The sequence below is a fragment of the Myotis nattereri genome (genome assembly GCF_964212035.1).
Source record: "Myotis nattereri genome assembly, chromosome: 4".
Taxonomy (NCBI): Eukaryota; Metazoa; Chordata; class Mammalia; order Chiroptera; family Vespertilionidae; genus Myotis; species Myotis nattereri.
In genome coordinates this window covers 53,550,949-53,572,568 of record NC_138079.1, presented here as the reverse complement: position 1 = coordinate 53,572,568, position 21,620 = coordinate 53,550,949, and the positions used below count along the sequence as shown (strand labels likewise).

The 21,620-nt window shown below is 39.8% G+C and overlaps 1 protein-coding gene and 1 pseudogene across 2 annotated transcripts in view; one reads left to right on the top strand and one right to left on the bottom strand.

The window, feature by feature from the left end:
• KIAA0825 overlaps positions 1–21,620 on the top strand; it is a 373,094-nt gene that overhangs the window by 10,293 nt on the left and 341,181 nt on the right. The gene's annotated exons all lie outside the window — the stretch shown is intronic.
• LOC308518508 (GTPase IMAP family member 4-like) lies at positions 3,832–4,838 on the bottom strand (annotated as a pseudogene). The gene has a single exon. The product of its transcript is annotated as a GTPase IMAP family member 4-like (transcript).

Sequence of the window (21,620 nt, the reverse complement as noted above, 5' to 3'; positions counted from 1 at the left end):
GCCAATCATTGGTTTAGTCTAGTGAGACCCAATTCAGAATTATGACCAAGAGAACTGTAAGATAATTTGTGGTTTTATGACAACTTATAGAAGCAATAGAAAAACTATTACAACTAATACAGTTTGAGAACTGCATTTTGTGCTAGGGCATCATTGCTTTTGCACTATTAGTACAAATGTTAACCTAGCGAAATGTCATATAGTGTCTTTTATGAAAATAGTTTTGACCTTGAGAACCCCCTAAAAGAATATCGAGGCTCCACCAGGGATCTGTGTACCACACTTTAGATTTCTTATTCAACTCTTTCTTTGTACTTCCTCTGTGTCAACCACTAGCTTAGGTTCTGGGATGCAAAAATAAAGAAGGCACAGTCTCTGTTTTAAGATTATAATCTAGTGTTTGAAAGTGGTAAGTAAATCAGTGGTTGCAGATTGCATAGAATGACAAGTACCCTGACTGATATACTGTATATTCAAGGGAAGGAAAGAGACCGAATTAGTCTTCATGTGCTTGCATTTGGTGGGAGAGATCACAAAACTAAGTACTAGTGCATAATGCAAAGTGCTATTAAGGAAATATCTCTACTGACAAGGCAAGGGAGAGACCTTTATATTCTCATTTAGCAGTAAATGGGGTTTCATTTTCTCCACATCCTCCCCAACACTTGTTATTTTTTATTTTTCGTTTATAGCCGTTCTGGTGAGCTGTGAAGTTGTATCTCATGTGGTCTCAATTTGCATTTATCTAAGGTCAAAAAGATTGACACCTTTGATTTCTTCTAAGGTTTTTATATATGTTAGCATTTATATTTAGGTCTCTGATCAATTCTGAGTTAATTTTTAAGCATCTTTTAATGGAGTCCGACTCCATTCTTTTGCATGTTACTATCCAGTTGTCTCAGGAACATTTCATGAAAAGGCCAATCTTTCCCTATTGAACTTTCTTGAAACCCTCATCAGAAGTCAATTGGATATTGTATAGGTTTATTTATGGACTCTCAGTTCTATTGCATTGATTACATGTCTGTCCTTATGCCTATCCTGTTACACAGTCTTGATTATTGTTGTTTTATAATAAGTTTTGAAAATGGAAAATGTGAGTTCTCTAACTTTGTTCTTTTTCAAGATGTTTTGGTTACTCTGGATTCCTTGCACTTCCATATGGATTTTAAGATCAGTTTGTTAATTTCAGCAAAATAGGCAGCCGGGATTTTGATAGAGATTACATTCAATCTGTAGAATGGGAAGTTTTGCCACATTAACAATATTAAACCTTTCAATCCATAAACATGGACTTTTCATTCTTTAGGTCTAATTCAGTTCCTTTCAGTGATGTTTTGTAGTTTTCAGTGAACAGGTCTTACAGTTCTTTTGTTAAATTTTTCCTAAATATTTTATTCTATTTGGTACTATTGTAAATTAAATTGTTTTTCTAATTTTATTTTCAAATTGTTAATTGATAGTATATAGAAATACAATTGATATTTGTTTACTAATCTCATATCTTGCAAACTTTGTTGAATGTATTCATTAGCTCCAATAGTTTGAGGGTTTTGTTTGTTTTAGGATTCCTTAGGATTTTCTACATACTAGATCTTGTCATCTATAAGTAGGTAGTTTTACTTCTCCCTTTGCAATCTGGATATTTACTTTTCTTACCTAATTTTCCTGGATAGAACTTCCAGTACAATGTTGAAGAGGAGTGCTAAAAATGGACATTCTTGTCTTGTTCCTGATCTTTAGGGAAAAGCTCAGTCTTTTACCATTAAGTATGAAGATAGCTGTGGGTTTTTTATAGTTATCCTTTATGGAATTGATACAGTTCCCTTTTATTTCTAGTTTGTTGAGTTATTTTTATCATGAATGGTGTTGAGTTTTAACACATTTTTCTTTGCATATACTTAAACTGTCATGTGTTTTTTGTCCTTTATTCTATTAATAAAGTCTATTATATTGATTCATCTTCCTGTGTTGGAGTCAACCTTATAATCCTGGGATAAATTTCACTTAGTCATGGTGTATAATTCTTTTTTATACTTGTTAATATTTTGATTATTTTTGTCTCTATATTTCTAAGGGATATTGGTCTATAGTTTTTTGTAATGTTTTTGTCTTTTTTTGGTGTCATGGTAATACTGGCCTCAGAAAATGAGTTGGGAAGTGTTCTTTCCTCTTCCGTTTTTTGGAACAATCTGTGAAGGATTGGTGTTAATTCTTCTTTACATTTTTGGTAGACTTCACCAACCAGTCATGCCATCTGGCCTTAGGCTTCTCTTTGTGGGAAAGTTTTTGAAATTAATTCAATCTGCTTACTTGTTATAGGTTTACTCATACTGTTTAAATCTTCCTCACTCATATCAGTACTTTGTGTCTTTCTAGGAAGTTGTCTGTTCATCTAGGTTATATAATTTGATGACACGATTGTTTTAGTATCTCTTTATAATCTATTTCTTTAACATCAGTAATAATATCCCCTCTTTAATTCCTAATTTTAGTAATTTGAGCTAAAAGTTTGTCCTTTGAACCTATTTTCAAAGAATCAACTTTAGTTTCATTATTTTTTTCTATAAATTTTCTATTCTTTTTATTTATTCCCAGTCTAATCGTTGTTTCCTTCCTTCTGCTTGCTTTGGGTTTTGCTGGCTTTTTCTAATTTCTTAAGGTTGAAGGTTAGTGTATTGATTTTAGATCTTTCTTTTTTAATATAGGCAGTTAGACTAAGTTTTATGTTCTTGTGGTGTGTTTGTTTGGCTTTGTTATTGGGATAATACTGTCATAGAATGAATTAGGAGGGTTTCTTTCCTTTGTTTTATGAAAGTCTATGAAATGTTAGTATTATTTTGTAGAATTTACCTATGAAGCTCTTGCAACTTTTCCTTGTAGGGAGATTTTTGAATTAGCAATTTAATTTCTTTACTTGTTTTAAGGTCGATTCCATTTTCACATTTCTTCTAAAGTCAGTTTTAGTCATTTATGTACTTTTTTTTGAGAAAATAGAAAAGTTTTATTATAGTAACAGTAAGCAAACAATTGAAGTGGGAAGGGGAAGCAGTGTGGAGATGACCCACCTAGCAGTAAGTAATCAAGGTGTGGGGTGATGGAGGTGCGGTGGCAACAGTTAATTTCACAAGAAAAGGAAAGAACTAGTTATTCAGAAAAGTGGTTACCTTGAGGTTGCTCAAAGACTTTCTACAGAAACATCTGAATACACTGAACATTGTTCTCTTAGCTGTTGAATCTCTGTCTTTTACTCTTTCTGGCATTTCACTTAGTTGAGTTCTGAGAAATCTTTTTTTCAGACAACTCTTTTTTCTTGAGTTGTCAGATAATAAGGAACTATTTCAGTCCTTCGAAAGAATGTAATTCAACAAATTTATGTTCATTTAGAAAGAATTCTATAAGCATTTCTAGCTATCCATTACCGAATGCAAATAATTGATTTCTTTAACCACATGGGTAAAAAGATCATTGTCATCCCAAAGGCAAAAATGTGGAGTAGAAGCCACAGGCAGAGATTATGTGTCAATCTAGAAAGACTCTAGAGAATCATTGTCTTTTGGTCTCCTGCATTCCCTTTCTCTTTCTCTAAGAAAGAGTCAGAAGATAGGGAGCATCCATACTTTCTACTTTGGAATTTTACAAATTGAGAATGTGTCTCAGCCCTGTTAAATAAATCAAACAGATATCTACCAAATGCCAATAAGAAACTTTACTAAACACCCAGTCCTGCGAACTTGAAGAAAAGAAATAGAGAACTCTGACTTTGGGGAATGAGTTATATATATGAGAAGGAACACTTGAAAATATGCAGGAAACAGATTTTCAAAAAGCTTAAATTCCCTCGAATAGAATTTTAAAAAAAGGTAAAGTGATCACTGTTATACCTGTGATTATGTCAAGTATACTAGTATCTTGCTGACTCTCAACTTCATCTCTGGCTTCTTGCAGCCTTTTTAGATGGCAAATCTCCCTTTCTGCCCATTCCCTCTCCATTTCTGCCTTTCTCTTTTCTTGCTCCATTTTATCCTTCAGGTTTCTGATTTTTTTTTTTTTTATATATTTCTCTCTTACTTGCCTTTTCTCTCTCTCCAGTTCAGCTTTGTATTTTTCTTGTTTCACTTGAATCTGTTTCTGAATCTCCTCCTCAGCCCTTTGGTACATCTCATCAGTGTAGAATTCTCCCTCATTCTGCATCACCATGCGCTGGACCAGGTCCAACAGCTGTGCCCTCTGAGCCTCCTGCTCAGCTCCTGTTGCCTTATTGTTGAACTCACAGTGACGACCCCTGAAATGGTCCATTAGATCTTGAATGCCTTGTGGAGCTTCCTTTAAGTAATCATGGAACTCCATGCCATCCGGTCATCTTTCCGGGTGAATAAGAGAATCATGTATCTCCTAGCTTGGGATCCAAACATTGACAGCATCTTCTCCATGGCCTTTTGTTCTTCCTTTGTATACCGGCCCAGTGGGACCACCAGGAGCACAGCATGAGGGCCAGGGGAGTCAGGAGGATGCAATTAGCAATCTCCCTTTGTGTGTCAGCATCCTGTGCCTCAGTGTCGAAAATGCCAGGTATGTCCACGACAACAACTTCTCTCCCATTCCACGTGCTACTTACTCCCTTTCTGACAGACCTTAGTGATGGATTTTGCTGCCATGCTGGAATGAAATGCTTTCTTTCCAAGGATGCTGTTCCCCGTGGCACTTTTTCCTGCTCCAGCCTTACCCACTAAGACAAGTCGCACTTGTGAATCTCTGGGGTCTTGGTTTCCAATCCCATGGCCGGTCCTGAATTCACTGAAGTTGAAAGGAGTAATGTCCAATTGAACTGCCAACATAGTTTGAATTTCCGCGGCTGAGGTGCGGGAGAAGGTGCGGACTTGTGGAGTCTGGGGAGAGGTTGGGGAGAGGTACCATTTATGTCTTTTTAAAGGATATGTCCATTCCTATTGTGTAGACATTAAAATGTGTCTATTTTGTTGGCATAAAGTTGTCCATTGTGTTGTCTTATAATCCTTTGATTTTTGTACGTTCAGTAGTGACATCTTTTTCATTATTTTGATAATTTGTATCTTTTTTTTTTTTTACCAGTCTAGCTAAAGGTGTGAGATTTTGTTGATCTTTCCAAAGAACCACCTTTTCATTTCTCTGTTGCTTTTATCTTTTCTATGTTATTTATTTCTGCTTTCTCTTGTGTTGCTCCTCTTCTTGCTTTGGATGTGGTTTGCTCTTCTTTTTTTTCTGGTGATTGAATCTTATCTATTTGTGATCTTTCTTCTTTTCTGAAATAGGTGGAATTAATAGGTTTCTTTCTAAACATTGCTTTTTCTGTATCCTATAAAATACAACATGTTGCCCTAGCCGGTTTGGCTCAGTGGATAGAGCATCGGCCTGGGGACTGAAGGGTCCCAGGTTCGATTCCGGTCAAGGGCATGTACCTTGGTTGCGGGCACATCCCCAGTGGGGCGTGTGCAGGAGGCAGCTGATCGATGTTTCTCTCTCATCGATGTTTCTAACTCACTATCCCTCTCCCTTCCTCTCTGTAAAAAATCAATAAAATATATTTTTTTAAAAAATACATGTTATGTTTTCACTATCATTCAGTAAAAAATATTTTCTACTATCCCTTGTGATTTCTTTTTGACATTGTTTTGTAGAAGTGTGCTCTTTAATTTCCAAATATTGGTTTTTTTTAAAGATTTACTTTTGCTATTGATTTCTAATTTATTTCTGTTGTATTCTTAGAACATTTTATACTTTCATTTATTGAGACTTCTTGTGACGTGGCATATAGTCTATTTTGAAAAATGTTTTTTGGAATTTGAAAAAAAAAGTGTACTCCTCCGTCACTGAGTGAAGTAATCTATATATGTAAGTTAGATTGGACAGGGGGACAGTATTTAAATATTCTAAACTCTTGCTGATTTTCTGTTTAATCCTGTCCATTCCTGAGAACAGAGCTTTGAAATATCTAACTATAATAAATGATTTATTTCTTCTTTTGAGTCTGTCATTTTTTTCCTCCATTGATCTTGGTGCTTTGTTTTAGGTGGATATACATTTATATCTTTTTTATGTATTTTTCCTTTTATCATTTTGAAATATCATGTTTTCCTCAAATATTTCTTAAAGCCTGTTTTGTCTAATATTAGTGTAGTAACATCAGCTCTATTATAGTTACTGTTTGCTTGGAATATCCTTTTCTATCTATTTTTAATCTATTTTTTATATTTGAATATAAAATGTCTCATAAATGACACATAGTTGGATCTTGCTTTTTTTTTTATCTATTTTGACAAGTCCTGTTTTTTAAAAAAAGGTTTTTTATTTTAGAGAGAGGAAGGGAGAGGGATAAAGAGATAGAAACATAGATGAGAGAGAAACATCAATTGGCTGCCTCCTGCACGTCGCTGGGGATCCAGCCTGCAACCCAGGCATGTGCCCTGACCAGGGATCAAACCAGTGACTTCCTGGTTCATGGGTCACTGCTCAACCATTGAGCCACACTGGCTGGGCCTGCTTTTGATTGAGATTAAACCATTCACATGTAATGTGCTTATTGGTATAGTTAGGTTTACATTTTCCATTATACTTTACTTTTATATGACTCCTCTTTTTTATTCCTTTCTTCTACCTTCACTGCTTTTTTTGTATTAAATAAATATTTTTAGTGTATCCACTTTTAAATTTCTAGTGTAACTTTACCTTTTAAAAAGTTATTTTCTAAGTGCTTGCTCTGGAGAATACATTCTACATTTTAATTTACCACAACCAACTTAATACAATCTAGTTAATATCAACTTAATTTTGACAAAATATAGAAACTTTGCTCTATTGTAGGTCTATTCCTTCCTCCTTTTTCTGCTATTACTGCCATGTGTATTATATCCCTACATGTTATAAACTAAATAATACATTGTTATAGCTATTGTTTTATACAATCTATGCTTTTTTAAAAAAATCAATGAAAATAAATGAAATAATATTTCAGAGTCTTTCATATTAACCTACATTTTTACCATCTGATGTTATTTCCTTTTTTTTTTGCTTTTAAATATATTTTTATTGATTTTTGAGAGGAAGGAAGAGAGAGGGAATGGAAACATCAATGATGAGAGAGAATCATTGATCAGCTGCCTCCTGCACATCCCACAGTGGGGATCGAGCCCACAACCCAGGCTTGTGCCCTTGACCAGAACCGAACCTGGAAGTCTTCAGGACCAGAATAGAACCTGGAACTCTTCAGTCCACAGGCTGACGTTCTATCCACGGAGTCAGACCGGCTAGGGCTGGTGTTATTTTTTTATAGATTGAAGAATTTCCTTATTTCCTTTACTATTTAAGACAGATTTGCTTGCAGCAAATTCTCAATCTTTATTTTGTCTTCAGTTATTAAAGTGATGGTTTTATTTTGCCGTCAACTTAAAATATAGTTATTCTTAATATAGAATATTTGGCGGACAGTTTTTTTCCTTCAGCATTTTTAATTTCTCATTCCACTGACTTCTGGCCTCCATGGTTTCATTGATGCTTACCTGTGTGTGAAGAGTTAGTTTTCTTTTGGTGCTTTTAATTTCTTTGTCTTTGTCCTTTAATAGTTTGATTGTGTTATGTCTAGATACCTATCTCTTTATATTTGTCCTATATGGAGTCCTTTGAACTTCTTTGATGAGTAGATTAATGCTTGAGAGCATATTCAAAATGGCTGAGTGCAATTATCAAATCATATCTAATTTGATATATTTTTGTTCCTTATTCACGTATTTTTTCTACTCCTTTATCTGTTCCCTCTCCCTCTGGGATACTATTAACAGGTTTTTTGATATGGTTATGATTGTCCCAAATGTCTCTGCGTCTTTGCTCATTTAAAAAAAATATTTTTTCTCTCTATCTTTTTTTTTTTTTCAGATTGGGTAATTTACATTAACTCTCTTTAATTCACCAATTCTTTTTACAGGTCATTTTGAATATGCTCTCAAGTCCCTCGAGAATTATCTTTTCATATATATTGGACTTTTTAACTTCAAAATTTCCATTTTTTTCAAAAATTTCTGTCTCCTTACTGAGAATCTTTATTCTTTATTCATTGTTTTACTTTTTAAAATATGGTTATCTTTGGTTTTTTAAACAGATTTAAAATAGCTGCTTTGAAGTCTGTTTAAATTGAACTTCTAAGGACACTCAAAATGTTGCTATTGACTGCTTCTCCTCCCTCCCCCATTTCTTTGCATGCCTCATAATTTCTTGAAAACTGGACATTTTTAGATCATATATTGACACAACCCTGGATTCTGGTTTTGTAATCATTGAATGTTGTTGTTGCTTTGTTTGCTGGTTTCTTTGTTTGGTAATTTGCCCAAACTAAATCAGTGGCATCAATCTCCCCTGTGATGTATGGCCACTGATATATCTGGGCTTTTTTGTTTTTAAGATTTTTGTTTTGAGTTTTACATTTACCTTCCTAGGACTTGCCCCTGTGGCTGTGTAGCTTAAATGATAAGCTGATGGCTGGGCAGTGGTTGTGATTAAACACTTCAGGTCAGTCAGTCGTCTCTCATCTCCTCGCGAATCTCTGTAATAGAGGAATGCATTTAAAGTTTACAGTTATCAATTGTGCCCCAGTTTTTGCTTTCTGCTGGGCTCTTTCACATTTCCTCTGTGGCCATGGTGGTTCAGCCAAAGCAATCTCTGCTAGCTTTGTTCCTCTTCAGTCTCCATTGCACATACTCAGCCTTAGCCAAGAATATGCTTGCCCCAGTTATGACCACGGCCTTGGGCTAATAGAGGTGTGTGGCTCTCCCTGCTTGCTGGCTTCTTAGATCTTCACTTCCACTGACACCATCATGGGCTTAGAAATTACCTACCATTCAAACTCAAGTGAGCCCCCTTTGACCACAGCAGATACATTTCCAGGCCTGTGATCTTCCCCACCCTGGGAGGACATCTGTGCTGTCTGAGCTGTGGTTGATGGTTATAAGAGTAGCTCCAGGCCAGAATGCCACAGGGTCCTCGTGTTCTTACCTAAAGATTAGCAGTTTTTCACATGTGAATGTTTCTCAATTTGTTATATTCTTTTGGTCAATTTCTAGAGCACCAGAATAGTTGTACTTGTCAATTTTGTCTTGCTCCTTGGTTTTTTTCTTTGGAAGAGTATTTGCTAATTGCACTCGGCCATAGGTAGAAGTCCTGTTTATGGTCTTGTATTATGTATACATTTTTTTTTCTTTACTCTCTTAGGATGATGGGAAAGTTACACTATTAACTGATTTATCTCTATTTTCTTTGGAGTAAATTTTTGTTTTACATTGATCTCAAATGTGAAAAAAAAAGATTTTTTTGAAATGCCCAGTGGTCCTTGGCTTTGCATTCATATTAGAAAAGAGAAAATAAAAAAGCTGCCTGGAAATTATATTTGGGTGGCACTGATTTGACTTGTATGCTTTGCTTTAGAGTGAATAGGTGGAACCATGAATATACCTGAAGTCAGAAGGGGCCTGAAAGAGGCCGTCTTGTTTTGGGAGTACCTATATTTATGCTATGTTTTCTACTTTTCTAGACAATTCATTTCCTCAAACACAATTCATTTCCTCTCATTTACTTTTTTTTTTTTTTTTTTAATCAGAGTAGATATTTAACTAAAGACAAAAAGAAAGTAGTTGCTTGTATACAAAGATAGGGGAGGGAGAATCAGGACAAATCTTCAAGTGATTGCATATTTTAGCTTCACACCTTACTCCACACTCTGCCAGGGATATTAGCTCATTCTTTTAATTGCAGTGCTCCCTGCACACATTCTATCATTTGGCTTTTCCTGCTCTGTTTCTCCTATGAATGTTCCTTCATCTGTCTTACATGTACAAATTTGTACGGAGGGCTTGCTCAGTCTCTTCACCATTATGGATTTACATCCTCTCCCCCCACCCCAACACACACATTTATTATCTTTTGAAGAGGATTGCTAGAGGGAGATGGAGAAAAATACACAATCAGTGATCTTCTTAACCAAAAATTTTGTGCACATATTTTTAAACTAGAGACCCAGTGCACAAAATTCATGCACTTGCAGGGAGTGGGAGGGATGAGGGATCCCTCAGCACAGCCTGCACCCTCTTGCAGTCCAGGAGCCCTTGGGGGATGTCCGACTGATGGCTTAGGCCTGCTCCCTGTTCTCTTTGAGCCCGGCTTCTGGCTGAGCAGCGCTCCCCCCTGTGGGAGCGCACTGACCACCAGAGGGAAACTCCTGCATTGAGCGGGATCAGGCCGAAACCAGCTCTCTGACATCCCCTGAGGGGTCCCAGATTGCGAAAGGGTGCAGGCCAGGTCAAGGAACTCCACTGGTGCATGGTCGAGGCTGGGAGGGATGCAAGAGGTTGGCCAGCCAGGGAGGGACCACAGGAGGGCTCCAGGGCATGGCTCCAGGGCATGGCTGGCCTGTCTTGCTCAGTCCCAATCAGCCGGACCCCAGCAGCAAGCTAACCTACCAGTCAGAGCACCTGCCCCCTGGTGGTCAGTGCACATCATAGCGAGCGGTTGAGCGGCCTTAGCATATCATTAGCATATTACACTTTGATTGATTGAAAGGATGACCAGACGACCGGACACTTAGCATATTAGACTTTTATTATATAGGATGGTTGCAATGCTGTCTGGATGCTATTTTCACCTCTCCATTTTAGCATGTTCTACATTGCTGTACTTCATAATTATTGTTTGTAGTTGATTATGAACATACTTTAATGAAACAGTTTATTGTGTTTTTATTATTATTATAATGGTTATTATTTTTAGTTATTGCCTCCTGTTTCCTTACCCTTTCCTCCATCCCACCATTGTGTACATATACCTTTCCTCAGGTAACCAATGTTAACAACATTGACAGTTTGTGAAACAGTAAGTGCTATTTTCCTTTGGTCAAACTGATTGAAAGCTATCAAGAAGGATAGTTCACCCTAGAGCAGGCTGACATTGTCATCAAGAAAGTAATCTGAGTTATTTGTGGGGTTTCCAAGAAATGCTGTGATTTCAGCTGTGGAGTTAGGTGATGTGTTGTATCTCTATAATGGCTTCCCTGTGTTGGCATCTCCACTTTAGTTCTTCAGTGGAAGTGAACCATATTCCTTGTAATAATTCATCTGTTTCCTTTTGTTCAGATTCATTTCCCCAAGTGGTCAAGTTGTCTGTGAGGGTTTTGTCTGTTTCTGATAAACTGGAAATCAGCCTGGGATAGTAGATGTTAGTAACATTGAAGCACTTATTTGTCAGACACCAAAGAAAAGCCAAAAATTATATTTATCAAAAGGAACACTTGCGCCCAAACCGGTTTGGCTCAGTGGATAGAGCATTGGCCTGCGGACTGAAAGGTCCCAGGTTCGATTCTGGTCAAGGGCATGTACCTGGGTTGCGAGCACATCCCCAGTAGGAGATGTGCAGGAGGCAGCTGATCGATGTTTCTCTCTCATCGATGTTTCTAACTCTCTATCTCTCTCCCTTCCTCTCTGTAAAAAATCAATAAAAATATATTTAAAAAAAAAAAAAAGGAACACTTGGGATCTTCTTCATATCGGTTTTCTAGTCAACCTAGGCCTAACTAAAAGAACAGTTTGGCTGATTATGGATAACAAAATAGTCTTTTCTATTAAAAAGTACATTTATTGCTTATTGCTTATTTTTTTCTTTTAGTAAAGCAAGATAAAGAAGTATAGATTTTTGAAATGAAAAAGTAAAACTCATCACTTATACATAATGTAAAACTACAGAAAATAAAGAGTTTAGTAAATATCCTGGATAAAAATATCAATATACAAAAATTATACGGATACACATATAAACAAAAATGAAAAAAGCTTTGTAAACAGATATTGTCTAAATTAACATTCAAAATATGAAGTGCCTAGGAATGCATCTATCATAACAAGAAATATGCAAAACTCCCTTGGAGAAAATAGAAAAGCATTACCTTGTGACAATAAGACCTCAATAAGTGTAATGATATGTACAATGCACATGATGGAAAACTAAACGTTTTGCAGGTGCCTAATTTGATCAGTGCAATATCAACCAAATTTTTATCTGTTTTGATAGGGAAGGGAGAATACTTGATGAAAGAGTCTAAAATTATATGGAAAGACAAGGGCCAGTAGCTAAGAATAACAACAGTGTACGTTGGTTCAGGGAAAGACAAGTAGTCTGGTGGAACCTTACTAGTGAAAGTGTATTCTGTGGACCAACCCACAGCATTGGTGGAGTTACCTGGGAGCTTGTTAGAAATATACAATCTCAAACCCCAACCCCAGATCAATTGGATCAGAATCTATTTGAACAAGATAACCAGAAGAGTGGAAAAAGATGGTTTTAATAAATTGTTATGGAGGAACTGGCAACTAAACAGGAAGAAAGTAATTGTATTGAAAGGCACTGCTTGTTTTATGTCCTGCAACCTTCCTTTACTCTCTGTGATCTACATTTCTTTAGGGACATTTGAAAAATCAATGAAAATAAAAAGAATGTTTTGAATATGCATTTTCATAGGAGCCTCTGTTATCCATGTGCTTGTAAGCTGTAGATCACCTTGTTAATAAGGTTTTCTTAGGTGCTCCAACTTCAGCATGTCTTTATGTATGTTCAGTATCTCTTAGATCTAGCTTGTATGTCATAACCTAATGATAGTACTGTCACTACCAATGTACAGAACTAATGTTGTGACTATATCCCCTCCATTGTAGCAGTGACAAAGTATTATCTAATTATTTTATAGGTGTGTTTTGTATATTTTGGAAAAAACTCTGCTGAAGATCCTAAAGAAAGGGTAGTTCTTTTACCAACAAACCAGAAGAAAATAACTTTCCACCTACTTAGGACTGGAAGACCAGCTCATTCTTAGCACCTTCTGAAACAAAATTAGGTAAGAAATGTTTTCATCATATTTCAAATAATTTGTGCCTCACCCACTTCATTTCCTTGAAGGCTTCTATAATTCTATTCCTTTGGCCTCTAAGAGAGAATACAGCTCACATTTTCCTTTAGGAAGTTAGTGTGCCAGCCAGCTGTCAGCCTTATGATGCGCCTGATCTCCCATGTCAGGGGAAGCACAATTCAATTTTAAACTAAGTCTGCGCAACAGTGCAGCAGGGCTGCCAGCATCTCCCTTTATGTCTCTTTCTTTGAAATTCTTCCTTCCACCTGAACAGTATGGCTTTATTTTTAAATTCTTTGTATGAGATGAAACCAACCACTAACTAACTTTGCTTGTCTTTAGTTAAAAACCAGAGAATTGAAAGAAATAATCTGTAACTATTTCTGCAACCCTTTCTCATTTCTAGAAAATAAAGTACCACTGCTTGTTTAACTTATGACTTGTCTAAACATGTTGAAAGCATTGACTATAAGGCATAACACTCAGACTCTGAAAGGGAACTGTGAAAAGTTCAGTCAAAAGGGAAATGAAGAATAATTTATAAAAGGCACCACAGATAATGATGCCAGCCAGTTATTTTAAAATGCATCCATCTCACCTTGTAATGAATTAGATTTGTCAATAGCAAATGTTTTATGCACCACTTCTACGAAAAATGGCGTGCTGGGGCTGCAGGGCTTTGAGGGTGGCTTCTTCAAAGCTTTACAAGTATCCTCGATTCAAAGACTTTATTTAAATAATATATATTAAAAAGTTTATTTAAATAATATTAAGGTTGTGACACAAACACCAAATGACAAAAATCAGGAGTTTCAAAGCAGAGGCTGACATGCTATCACTATTTCACACAGTAACTGTTTTTCAAATGAGGGGTGTACCAGGCTGATTTGGGGATTGTGTGTCAGTTTAACTTTAAATTTTCTTGTTATTTTGGTTGTTGTCACAACCTTAATGTCAGTTTTTCAAATAGGTTTCTACATTTCCTTTGGTTTTGAGGTCATTAAAAAATGCATATGATAAATCTAACAGGCATAAATAGGTCACACGGAAGTGGAATTCCTTGCTTCTCGGGTGTGAAGAGACAGCTAATACCTGCCTTGTAAGTGGGGAAAGTTAGCTCAGACATTTCAGTGAATTTCTGTTTTTCAGGAATTCTATTCAGACTAATATAAACCCAAATAACAAGACATGATGTTGAGATAATTCTGTTCACATTCTATTGTTCCTGTACCACTAATGCTAACCATTTGATCTTGGTGGTTATCACCTCTGTAGATGTTAAAAACCACAATTGATACTTATTTCACTAAAATTACAAGTTAAGCTTGATAATTATTTCAATTGAAGAATTCTTTTTGGAAAGACATTGAGGGGAAAGAGGAGGGAGATTGTCAAGGGTGGGGAAAAAAAGAGACGTATGTAATACTCTTTGTAATACTTTAAGCAATAAAATAATTTTTAAAAAAGAATTCTTATTCAGTGTAGTTGAGTGTAGGTAAACACTGCCTTAAATTTTTTCATATGGCAGTCCTTTTTATAAAGCACTGTTATGCAGAGTTTTGAAAATAAAATCTTGCTTTCTAAAGTAACACTTGTTACTTGTGTTAAATTTTTCTCTAGTACCACACCAGACGTTAAAGGAGCAGCCAGGAGCATTCTGTAGGGAAAGACAGAAAGGGGAACGAGGAGGGAGAGAATAATCTACTTACCCACATTCCTCTCTCTCTTTTTTTTTTATTCTTTTGTTCAAAATGAGCTGCCAGGGCAGGTCTGCATTGCCTATGCTGAATCTACTTTTAATTTAGAATAAATATATTAGAATCTGTCCCACAGTTGTCTTTTTCAGCACCTGTGTTAGAGAAATAAAAGATGAAAAGAGAAGCAAATTGTTTATTGATCTTTTTCTGCTGACTCATAAAGATACTAACCAACCCAAAACACTTCCATAGCTATCATCTCCTCTTTGCTTGAGCCACCAGATTTTATCCTTACTGGTTTTTTATCAATGACTGGGAAAACGTTAATCGTTTTTTTCTAGTGTACTTCATTTCTTATCTCTTTATTATATACTAGGGGCCCGGTGCACGAAATTCCTGCACTGGGGGGGGGGGGAGAGTGTCCCTCAGCCCAGCCTGCTCCCTCTCACATACTGGGAACCCTCAGGCGTTGACCCCCATCACCCTCCAATCGCCTGATCGGCCCCTTGCCCAGGCCTGACGCCTCCGCAGGAGGTGTCAGGCTTGGACAGGGGACCCCCATCTCCCCCCAATCACTGGCTCTGGCCCCCGCCCAGGCCTGAGGCCTCTGGCCCAGGAATCATGCCTGGGCAGGGGACCCCCATCTCCCTCTGATCGCTTGCTCCACCCCCCGCCCAAGCCTGACGCCTCTGACCCAGGCTTCAGGCCTGGGCAAGGGGACCATCATATCCCACCAATCCCCAGCTCCGCCCCCCACCCAGGCCTGATGCCTCAGCCAGAGGAGTTGACCCTCATCACCCTCCGATCACCAATCACCGGATCGACCCCTTGACCAGGCCTGAGGCCTCCGGCAGAGGTGTCAGGCCTGGGCAGGGGACCCCCAGCTCCCCGCGGTTGCAGGCTCCGCCCCTGCCCAGGCCTAACGCCTCTGGCCTAGGCGTCCGGCCCAGGCAGCGGAGACCCGCAGCTGCAGCGGCCCCGCGATCGTGGGCTTCGCTTTAGGCCCAGGCAAGGGACCCCTAGCTCCTGGGACTGCCAGCTTTGACCTTGCCCAGCTCCCATCGCTGGCTCCACCCCTACTTCCTGCTGTCACTGGCCAGGGCGGCAAAGGCGCCTGATTCTCTGATCATGGCTGGGGGGCAGGGCAAAGGCGGCCCCAGGGCCGCCTTTCCCCTGCCCCCCAGCTCTTAGCTCCCCCCTGGGTTTCTGATCACTGTCAGTGGCAGGGGGTTTCTTCCTGCTTTCCCTTTCGCCTCCCTGCATTGTGCCTACATATGCAAATTAGCCGCCATCTTGTTGGCAGTTAACTGCCAATCTTAGTTGGCAGTTAACTGCCAATCTTAGTTGGCAGTTAATTTGCATATAGCCCTGATTAGCCAATGAAAACAGTATCGCCGTATGCCAATTACCATTTTTCTCTTTTATTAGTGTAGACTAGAGGCCCGGTGCACAACAATTTGTGCACTCGGGGGGAGGGGGGTCCCTCAGTCCGGCCTGTGCCCTGTCACAGTCTGGGAGCTCTCCTGAGATAACGACCTGCTGGCTTAGGCCTGCTCCAGGGTGGCAGAGGGCAGGCCCAATCCCTAGATGCAGCCCCTGGTCGGGCTCAGAGCAGGGCTGATAGGGGAGTTGGGGCGCCAGCCCCTGTCACACTCAAGGCAGGGTCAATGGGGAGGTTGCGGCGCCACCCCCTGTCACGCACAGAGCAGGGCCAATCAGGGGGTTGGGGCGCTGCCCCCTGTCACGCACAGAGCAGGGCCCATCAGGGGGTTGGGGAGCTCCCCCCTGTCACGCACAGAGCAGGGCCAATCAGGGGGTATAGGAGCTCACCCCTGTCACTCACAAAGTAGGGCCAATAGGGGAGTTGGGGCACCGCCCCCTGTCACACACAGAGCAGGGCGGATCAGGGGGTTGGGGCGCCGCCACTCTCACACTCAGGGCAGGGCCAATGGGGAGGTTTTGGCTCTACCCCATCACACACAGAGCAGGGTCCGTGGGGGGTGGGGGGGTTGGGGCACCGCACCTTGTCACACATAGAGCAGGGCGGATCAGGGTGTTGGGGCGCCACACACTGTCACACACAGAGGCACAGGGCGATCAGGGGGTTGGGGAGCTCCCCCCTATCAGGCACAGAGCAGGGCTGATCAGGGAGTTGGGGCGCCGAACCCTGTCACGAATAGAGCAGGGCGGATAGGGAGGTTGTGGCCCTGCCCCCTGTCACACACAGAGCCGCAGGGCGATCAGGGGGTTTGGGCACTGCCCCCAGTCACGCTGATCGTGGTGCTGGGAGGTATATTACCCTTTTACTATATAGGATAGAGGCCTGGTGCATAAGTGGTGGCTGGCGGGTTTGCCCTGAAGGGTGTCGTGGATCAGGGTGGGGGTCCCCACTGGGGTGCCTGGCCAGCCTGGATGAGGGGATGATGGCTGTTTGCAGCTGGTCACACCCCCTTCAGGGTGGGGGTCTCCACTGGGGTGCCTGGCCAGTCTGGGTGAGGGGCTGAGGGCTGTTTTCAGGCTGGCGGGTGACTGAAGCCTCCAACTGCTCCTTTTTTTCTTTTTTCTTTTTTTATTCTGGGCCAGCTTTAGCTCTGGCTCCAGCTCTGAGGTCTCTGCTGCTGAAAGCAGGTATCTGGTTTGTTTGGGTTCTATAATCGAAACAATGTATAACTCCAGCTCTGAGATCCTGGCTCGCTGAAAGCAGGTTTCTGGGGTTTTGTTTAGCTTCTATATTTGTTACAATGTTTCAAACTGCAAGCTCAGAGGCCAGCAAGGCAGGCGGGGAACGTTCGTTTCCTCCGTCACTGAAGCAAGCAAGCCTCATGTTAGTTTTCAGCTTCCTGGCTGCCGGCCGCCATCTTGGCTGGCAGTTAATTTGCATATTGCCCTGATTAGCCAATGGGAAGGGTAGTGGTCGTATGCTAATTACCATGTTTCTCTTTTATTAGATAGGATATGTACAGTGTTGAATTTGAGAAATTTCTAATCATTTTCATTTGGGATGATGATGTGGAATTTTCTCTTCATTTCTGGTCCTAACTTTACTTTTCCTACTCATCGAATCCTCCCGTATCACATCATTATTAAATCATCACAATTCTAACAAGTAATATTTTTTCTAAGCCCCAGTCCTCAACAATAAGAGGTAACTAGAAGAAAAAAACAAAAACAAACAAACAAAATAAAGAGGTAATCATGCTGCATTGTATAGTGGTTTGAAAGTGTATACACTTGTGTATAAAGGTTTTGGCTAAGTTCTCCAAACTCATTAAAACTATACTAGTGCCCTTGTTTGAACAAATCATTATTATTATTTTTAAAAATATATTTATTTTTATTGATTTCTTACAGAGAGGAAGAGAGAGGGATAGAGAATTAGAAACATTGACGAGAGAGAAACATCGATCAGCTGCCTCCTGCACACCTCCTGGTGGGGATATGCCCACAACCAAGGCACATGCCCTTGACCGGAATCAAACCTGAGACCCTTCAGTCCACAGGCCGACGCTCTATCCACTGAGCCAACCGGTCAGGGCCAAATCGTTATTATTGTTCATACTAATACAAGTTCTGATTCCTATTTGATAAAAATGAAATTTTTAAACAGAAATTCAGAGGAAACTTTCTAAATTCAGAGGAAGCTATCAAATAAATGAATTGTAACTCAGTGTATACTGTAATATTAAAAAGTTTTCTGACAGAGAAACTAAATATTATAGGCTCTTACAAATTCATTTTGGGCACTTTCAGATTTATGCATTTAATAAGCTGGGTAGTTAATCTGACATATATTTAATGTCCTTTAATGAACGGTGATCACGTTCTAGTGACTCCTTGGCAGAGAATGATGAACTTTTGTTTAGTGTTTATTCTCCATTTAGTTAATTCTATAAGTGTCTTTCTAATGGGGTACAATATATGCTTTTAATAGTTTTCTATAATATTAAGAGGTAATATGCATTGAGTATTTTCTATATGACAGTGACTGTTCTAAGTACTATCCATGGATTATCTCATGTAATCCCCATAAAAATTCTTTAATGCTATCACTTTTATAAATGTTGTGGGGAACATGAAAGGAAATATTACAAAACTAGTAAATAATGGAAGTGAGATTCAGACACAAGTAGTGTGACCACAGAGCTCCCACTCTAAGCCCTCACTACTCAAAGTGCGATCTGCTGGCCAGCAGTGCCTGGGAACTTGTTAGAATTTAAAATCCAAGGCCCACCCTACTGAAGATCTACATTTTTAAAAAATATTTTTATTGATTTCAGAGAGGAAAGTATTGGAAGAGAGAGATAGAAACATTACTGATGACAGAGAATCATTGATCAGCTGCCTCAGCTGAGGCACAACCCTCACTGGGACCAAGCCTGCTACCCAGGCATGTTCCCAGACCAGAAATTGAACCATAAGTCGATGCTCAACCACCAAGCCACATTGGTTAGGAAAAATCTACTTTTTTTTTTTTTTTATCCTCACCCGAGGATAGTTTTCCATTGATTTTTAGAGAGAGTGGAAGAGAGGGGGAAAGACAGAGAAAAATATCAATGTGAGAGAAACACATTCATTGTATGTGCCCCAGGCCATCGAGGAGCCTATAACCGAGGTACATGTCCTTGACCAGAATCAAACCCGGCCCATGCTCTATCCACTGAGCAAAACTGGCTATGGCTACATTTTAAACAAGATTCCTAGGTTATTGGGAACCTTAAAGTTTGGGAAGTACAGCTCTAAACCATTATGCTATCCTGTCCTCATGAACAGAATTAAGTATCTTTTAAAACAGATTTGTATTTTATGCACAGTGTGTTACTGAAATCCCACCTTTATGCTATCTTGGGCATTCCTATCTATACTAATAAAAGGGTAATATGCTAATTAGACCGGGTCAACCAGCCATCTTCCAGATGTCCGACTTCTTTCCGGACAAAGTCATGGTGGTGGGGGCCAAGGCAGAGACAGGGGCGAGATCAGGCTGGCAGGGGGTTAGGGGCAATCAAGTCGGCAGAGGAAGGCAGTTGGGGGTGAGATCAGGCCTGCAGGGGAAGGTAGTGGGGGCAAACTGGCCTGCAGGGGAGGGCAGTTGGGGTTAGCCAGGCCGGCAGGGGAGGGCCATTGGGGAGACCAGGCCAGCAGAGGAGGGCAGTTGGGCGCGACCAGGCCAACAGGGGAGGTCAGTTGGGGGCATGACCAGGCCAGCAGGGGAGGGCAGTTGAGGGCGACCAGGCCAGCAGGGGAGGGCAATTGGGGGCATTAGGCAGGCAGGCAGGTGAGCGGTTAGGAGCCAGCAGTCCTGGATTGTGAGAGGGGTCCCAGATTAGAGAGGATGCAGGCCAGGCTGAGGGATGCCCCCCCCCCCCGCACCCCCCCCCCACCTCAGTGCACATATTTTGTGCATGGGGCCACTAGTCATAAATAAAGTACCTTATATAATGAGCTCTAATAACTAAACATGAGCAGGGATCTAAAGTTGACCCACATTATCTTGAAATCAATTATATAAAGAACAGAAAAAAACACCCAGATTATAAACAGCAAGTCTTTCTACAGTGGCAACTAACTTCAACATCGGAGACTTTCTTACAATCACAGTGAAGCACATTGCCTAGAGTACAGACTCTAGAGACAGACTGCCTGGATTTGAATCCTGGTTCCCACTACCAGCTGAGGGGCCTCAGGAAAGTTACACAGCTCCCTACACCTTGCCTTCATCATCTGGGAAGTGAGGGCCAAAGGGGTGGGTAGGTACTTCACAGGATTGTTGTGAAGATGAAATGAGTTAATCAGTAAAGGATTTAGAACAGGGCCTGATATGAGGTAAGTGAATACATGTTAGCTACTTTAGTTGTTATTAGCTATGCTTCCCAGCTTGAAATAGAATAGATTCATATCTCACTCTTCTTGGTTATCAATTGGTAATAAATTGACAAATATATTTGTTAGCAGAACTCACCACATAAAGGCATATTTTTGCTGTTAGAGTCTAAATTACAAACTTTAGTTTCTGTATTTTCTGAAAACTATCTCCTGTGGCACTTTCTACCTGTGACTTCTGCTAAATGTCACTTGTTTGTGGTACTTAACCTGTTAAGATCAGTTCCAAATCAGAATGAAATGTGTTAACAGTATATTGAATTTTATTATTTTTTAATTAAAATTGTTTAATGTTGACATTATTGCAGCTGTCCTCTCCCCCACCCCTTGGGAATAAAGATCATGGTTGTAAGTTCATTTGGCCAACTACTTGCATAAGCAATACAGAAAAAATTAGATGGATAAATAATGTTTGTTTAAAGGCTGAATGCTTCAAGAAACTTGTTTCCTTAGGGATGAACATAATTCTGAAATTAATCATGGAAGTCTTTAGGAGAATAATGGTTTTCTATGCAAATACTCACTTAGCAACTTTTCAAGAATACATCTATAGTATGAAGTGAGATTGCATGTTTCTGGAAAGTACCATTTTGAAAACTGATTTGTTAAAAGGCACTGAGATCAAAATACTTGGTGAAAACAATGCCCTGGAAAACTTTTAAATTGCCAGCTTCAGGACCCACATCCAGAGTTCCAGTTCACTGGGTCTGGAATGAGGCCCGGGTACTTGAATTTTTAACAAGTGACTGGAGTAATTCTACTTAATCTTGAACTGCACTTTAAAAACACTGCAGGGACATCGAACAGACTGTCGTCAAACTACAGCGGGAAGGCCGGGGAGGGTTGGGGGGGGCGGTAAGAGATCAACCGAAGGACTTGTATGCATGCATATAAGCCTAACCAATGGACACAAGACACTTGGGGGATGGGAGGGGAGGGGAGGTAGGGAGGCCAGGGGAAGGTCAAGGGGAGAAAAAAAAAGGAGACATATGTAGTACTCTTTGTAATACTTTAAGCAATAAAACAAAATTTAAAAAAAAAACAACACTGCAGGAGAGGAAAATACAAATTGGAAAAGGCTTTTGCTGACTACTCATTTCTTTTGGCAGCATTGCCCCCGTGCTACTTGT